Source organism: Pinus tabuliformis, chromosome 3_2 (assembly GCF_031772625.1).
Source record: "Pinus tabuliformis cultivar Carrire ecotype Pingquan chromosome 3_2, CPIR1, whole genome shotgun sequence".
NCBI classification, from domain to species: Eukaryota; Viridiplantae; Streptophyta; class Pinopsida; order Pinales; family Pinaceae; genus Pinus; species Pinus tabuliformis.
The window spans coordinates 1,120,833,687-1,120,840,266 of NC_142302.1; positions in this window are offsets into that span (position 1 = coordinate 1,120,833,687).

A 6,580-nucleotide genomic window follows, 5' to 3' on the forward strand; every position below is an offset into this window, starting at 1 on the left:
CTGCTTTGTATTAAGGTTCTAGAAAGACTGAGTACATCAAGTATCTAGAAAAGCTTCCTCAAAGGTGCAAAGAAATGAACAATGAATCTTGAACTTCGAACCAATAACAACTCGAGAAGAGAGTTATTTATACAATAATGAACTAGAAAATATCCTAAAAACTGATTAAGATTTATTCTATGAAAGGAAAGTTCTTCATACAAGAAGATAGGGGTAGCTATTAAACTGCTTTTTGTTGTCCTCTTTTATTCAAGTTGTGATGGCTTTGTTGTTTGATATTTTTCCCCTTTAAGCTACTTGACTATTTGAATCCTTTACGCTTGGTTGATTTCTTCATTTGATCTTTCATCTGATACTCTTTAAACTCTATGAAAATCATTTAACCTTGTTGATTTTCCTTTATTGTGTTCCTTTTTTCCTTTACTGTGAATTTCAGGGTTTTTACTGTGTTTTTCAACAGTAAATCCTTATAGATTTATCTTCAACTATATGCAGGCTTTTCTTTGTAAGCCTGGAACAAAAGTCTTCATCTGCGAAACATAGAAATTGTTAAGAAATCACAGGTGACAACGAAGGTCTTTAATGGCTTTATTGAGCTTTAAACGATATCGGAAGGAGTCTGGGGCGTATCAGAAGGTAAATCCATGGTTTTGTCAGTCGCAGAGGCTTATGGAGGGCTTACTGTGAAAATAGGAAAAACAGAGCGAGAATGATGATTTTTTGTTTAAAACGGAAAATAGTTAACTTTTTTAATTATCGGGCATAACGACCAATGATGGAGCAAAAGAGTAGCACGGAGGGTCCCGACGATTAATTATGGCGGCAATGGCTTTATTATGGATTAAAACTGAGATTAGCGGTTAAATGGAGGTTTTAGGTTGTTTCTTCATTTAGATCGTAAAAATGATTTAACAAAGAAATCCTTTGCAAAACTCGACATGGTGGACTTGAAATTTTATGAACTCGAGCAGATAAATGACTTCGGGTCTGGGTTCATATCGCATATCGCAATCACAGTTGATTCTTCGCTAAAATCATAAAAACATTTTAATGAAGAAATCCTTCGCAAAACAAAGTATGGCGGACTTGAAATGATATAAATGCGGGAGGATAAATGATATCGGGTTTGGGTTCATATCGCATATCGCAATCGTAGTTTAGCTGAGGAAGGCCCATCGCAAAGGAATGTGATAGGGGCCGGACGTGATGTGGAAATAAAACATGGTTAATACCGCGATCAGGTCCGAGTACCCATTGCAAATTGCATATCGCAAAGGCGGAGGGTTATTGCTATTAGCGGGACTTGCGAGAGAGGCGGATGCGATATGGTATGAACTATAATATATTATTGCATCGTGTTCGGGTTCTCATCGCAATCGAAGATTGCAATGGCGAAGGGTTATTGCTTCATTTGGGACTTGCGAAGGGGGCGGATGTGATATGGCAATAGATTGTGATATATATTGCATCAGGTTCGAGCCCATCGCAATCGCATATCGCAATTATGGAGGAGAGTGCATGCATGTCATAAAGTTTGCGATTCGCCAATGCGATATTTTATGAAATACATAGTTTTTATTATAAAATTTAAGATTTCGGGTTATATACTATAGTTAGCGTTAATATGAAAATGTGAGCGGAAAGGGGAAATACATGCGAAAAGGGGAAATACACTAAGTATTATGCTTTTTAATAAGTTATTTGCCTTCATATATATATTATATATATAATATAGAAGAGAGAGAGAGAGAGAGAGAGAGATATCAATACTTAGGCTAAACAACTTTTTGTGGGTTTTTTGGTAAAAGGGGATTTTACATGGGTTTTTAACTTTTCCTAGGCAAAAAGGATTTTGATCTTAGGAAAAGGGGTTTTTATGAAAAATGAATGAATATGAATGTATGAAGGTGGGAAGGGAGAATTAGTGAATATAGGGATGAATGGGGAGTTAATTAATTGATCTTGTAGACCTTCATTTGCTTTGTGTAATTGCATCATGGACATAGAAACATATGATAAAACATGATAAATGTACATTTGTCCAATGAATTATTATACTTTTGCAGCCTTTCTCTACTTACCCTTTGCTTATCCTTTCATTTTTTCTTCACTTAATGGGTGCATTTAAGCTAGCAAACCCTTTTCCTTTCTTTTTATTTTACAAAAGCAAACTATCTAAATCTACCCTTATAACCTCCAAGGGCTCAGATTAAACTGATGAGAACCTTATTATTCTCTACCTAACTACTGATCTGCCAAGATTAAACAGTTTGGCCAGATCTTTATTCTCTAATTATAACATCAAATTTAAGACATGAAGCAGTCAAGATTAAACTATTTGACTGTCATGGATTGTGGCATTTAAGAAAAGCTGCACACAACCATTATTTTGCAGAAACACAGTAGTGGCATTTAGACTTGCTCACTTTCAAAGTTTATTTGTTTTCTTTTCTTTCTAACCTAACATTTTCTTTTTGTCTTGATTTTTTAGGACATCTAACCTAACATTTTATTTGATATGGACATCATCATCAAGATATTTTATTTAAAAACATTTTATTCGCTATTATTATGTCCATATCCTAACTTAACATTTTTTCAAATATTATTTCTTATCAAACCAAAAAATGCTACAACAGATATCTGATTATCATCATCCCAAAGATTGTGTATTGAGGTGGATTATGTTGTTAGAGTACATTCCCACATAGGAGCAAGATGCTGACATTTTGACAAAACCATTGTCAAGATGTAAATTCGAGTTTCACATAGACAGGATCAGAGTAGATGATAATCCCTTTCTTTTTGAGGAGGTGTTGAGAAATGGAAACAAGAAAACTCGAGTTTAATTTGTCCTTGAATTAAACTAAGAATTAAAATTGAATTCTATTCTCATAGCAGCTTGTAAATAGTTAATTAAGTTTAATTAACTTAATTAGCTTAGGAATTTCGAGTTGGAAGTCTTTATGTAGTCATGTATATGTTATCCCTAAGTTTTAGGAGTCCAATATGAGTTTAAATTGAGTTGGAAATCAGATCACTCAATTTACTGAGTTAAGTTCCGTTAAATTAGTTCTAAACTATTTGAGGAACTAATAGAGGACGAACAGTTAGTTGGTGCACTAATGCATCCACTAGTGCTACTCCAGTCAAATGAAGATTCTTTCATGAGAAACTTAGGCATATCAGTTCAGAGAAAGACCCAGTTGAGACTAGAGTGTAGGGACAATGTACAATCAGTTGTATTATTTACTGGAGTGTAAATATCATGCATGCATCAGAGATTGATCCTATGTTTGGATTGCATAGTTTTGGAAGCATTAATTCCCTTTAAATACAGGTTATTCATCCTAGGAATTACGCAAGAGGTTAGGAGCTTGGAGAGCTAGAGAATTGGCTAAGTGTTGGCCAAGAGCTAGCTTGTGAGCTGAGAGAGTTAAGCATACTTGTGCGAAATTGTTTTAGTGAGAAAAAGATTTGTATCTTCACTCATATTTCGGATATATGAAATACATATAGCGGGGTTTTGAGCAGTGGCTTTCCCCAGATAAATATTGTGTTATGGGCCATTAATTTATCTTGTTGTTGTTCTTATTGTTTTCATCGATCTATTGGCTTCCGCTGGTTGAAAGTAGAAGTAGATTCTTGTCACGTGATTTAGTACATTGCATGAGCTTGTGAATCTACACGATTTTCTACATATGACATGGATGGTGATCCAGTATTGAGACACCTAGATCCATGGATGATAATGGTTATGTGGAACATATGGTTAATTATGATTTATGGGTTATACATGATTTGTATGATTATATATGCTTAATCTTATATTGAGTAGGATGTGACAAGGGACCTGGTTATTTTCAAACATCGATGCTCAAATTATAAATGATTCTAGAAGTCATGATACATGATTTGTATGATTATATATGCTTAATCTTGTACTAAGAAGGATATGGTAGGGGACGTAGTTATTTTCAAACAAGGATGTTCAAATTATAAATGACTGTGGAAGTCATTTCTTCGAAACCAAAATGATTGTGGAAGTCATTTCTTCAAAACCAAAATGAATGTGGAATTCATCCACAATTCTTGGTCTTGGAACAATACCTTACCAATGAACCATCAAATGGGTATGGGCTCACAATCAATACCTTAAGGTGAAGCATAGAGTTTCAAAGAAGAGTAGATGAGAAGCCATGGAAATTAGAGCGTTGAGTCCTAAATCCATGAAAGATAAAGACGTGGAGTCTTGGATCTATAATAAAAGGATTAGGGCGTGTAGTCCTGAATATTTAAAAGATCAAGATGTGGAGTCTTGGATCCTTGGAGTAGATCAGAACATAGAGTCCTCAATATAATAAGGCATGGAGATGCATGTGATAGGGATGTGGAATCCCTATTCTCCTAAAGAAACAAACCATTCATGGGCAGTTCAAGGATGAATTTCCTTAATAAAATCTCATTTTTGACAATTTTGGAGCGACTTTCTAAAAATAGAAAGTCATGTCTAGTATCTCAAGTATTAATTTTCAAAAATAGTAAATAATTTTGCATCAATTGGTAATCTAGTATAGTCAAAGGAAAATCACTTAACTTATCACTAATCAATCCTAATAGTTCAATCTTGACTTAATCATCAATATTATTAATATCATTATTATCTTTTATGAGACTATGATGTTATTATTAAAATGAATTACAGGTCACCTTCATCACCTCAATCACTTCATACCTCTCTCCTTAATGACTCCCATGGATCCACATAACTCTCTCTTAATGATACATTACACTCTCTTTTACACACTCATCAAATACATGTCATATTCCTATTACACTCTTAAAAGCATGTCGTAAAAGATTCCTCGCTCTCTCTTTAATGCATAGGTTACACACTCCATAACTAAGGCATGCATATCTCTCCTTAATAGCATGAGTTACACTCCTCTAAATGGAATATGTTACTTTTTCTCAAGGAATACATATTACTCCCCCTTTACGACAATAATTTGTTGATCCTCCTATATATATATATGTGTGTGTGTGTGTGTTTCATTTCTTCTCACTTGGGGGAGAAAGAGGTGCACTGTGATACCAAGAGTTGGAGAGATTTGAAGAATATTGTGAGAGGGAGTGACCTAGAGAGTGGTCAAATGCTAATCAAAATTACTAAGTAGCTCTACCTAATGGAGTTAAACATGGGCGGTATTGAGAGGAAGTGAAACTTATCTTCCTCAACTTGCCTTGTATATCTCTCCACTGTTATATTTTGGTACTACTTGTGAGCTTATACAGCGCAGGGTTCCAGGGGGAGAAGTTCTTTTTGGATATGGTTGGTAGGAAAACTAGATGGTTAAAATAAGTTGGTTAAGGAATCAAGGATGGAGCATGATTTCAATAGTTGGAATTGAATATCGCATTAGGTATATATTTAATTTCCTTGAAATTTTAGTATAATATTAGCATAAAGAATTGTAGAAATTTTAATTTTTGTGAGAATGTAACTTTGGTTTAAGCTTATGTTATCTAGAAGCTTATTGGCTAAGTTGAGAATGAAGCCTAAGAGTAGTCTATATGTATGGATTCTTAAACTTCAAGTTGGAAATATTATTGGTGTAGTATTGTATTAACCTCAATATTGTAGCAAACTGAGGAAGAAAAGCCAAATATTGTTGACAATAATTATAATGAAGAATTGTGAAGGATGTTGGGTAAGAGATTCATGACTTATTGATTCGAAAACACTTGATCGACTATTTACTCGATATCACCAAGTATTAACTAAGGTTTCCTTTATGTGAATGAATGAGAGAAATTTGAGTTTTTAAGTGCCTTAAACATAAACTTGAGAATTGAAAATAAACACGAGTAGTAGCAAGAAAAGAAACAAACACAACAAACATTGATGACGGAGTTTATCCCTCCTGGACTACGTCTCCAGATCCACTTCCAATGGGCTTCTGTTATATTAGGAATGCTCAAAAAAGCTCTTTACATAAAATTTCACCAATTTGGACTATGCACGCAGGCACTATTGGTTACTATCAGAATGAAGATCTCGACCTCTGCTCTCCAGTGCAACTCTCCATTCCAAAAAAGGCCAAAAAATGGACAATTTATGCCCAAAAAGGCAATTAGAGGCACAAATATCATAAGTTTTGCAGGCTCACTATACAACTCCATCGCACTGGTTCAATGGCACATAGTTTTATAAGGTCATCGGCAGGTCTTGGGGTCAAACCTGCGGGCAAGTCCCGAGGTCAAACCCATGGATCACCTGGGCTTTGAATGGAAAATGGTTGTAACTATGTTTATTTGTTTTTTAACAATATGAAATGCCGCATATTTTATGCATACCATATAGCATATATGGTGTTAACGTATTGGACCGGTGGCATAACCAATATAACAAAGTTTGGGTTATAATAAATTTGAACCGGCAATCATGTGAACCCATAACACATCACCTTTGCGTTGGCGCAGTTGAACCGGTAGTCATGTCAACCCATGCACATCCTCTTTGTGTTGGCACAATTGATCCAACGGTTATGTGAGCCCCAACCCATGGCATGTGATACAT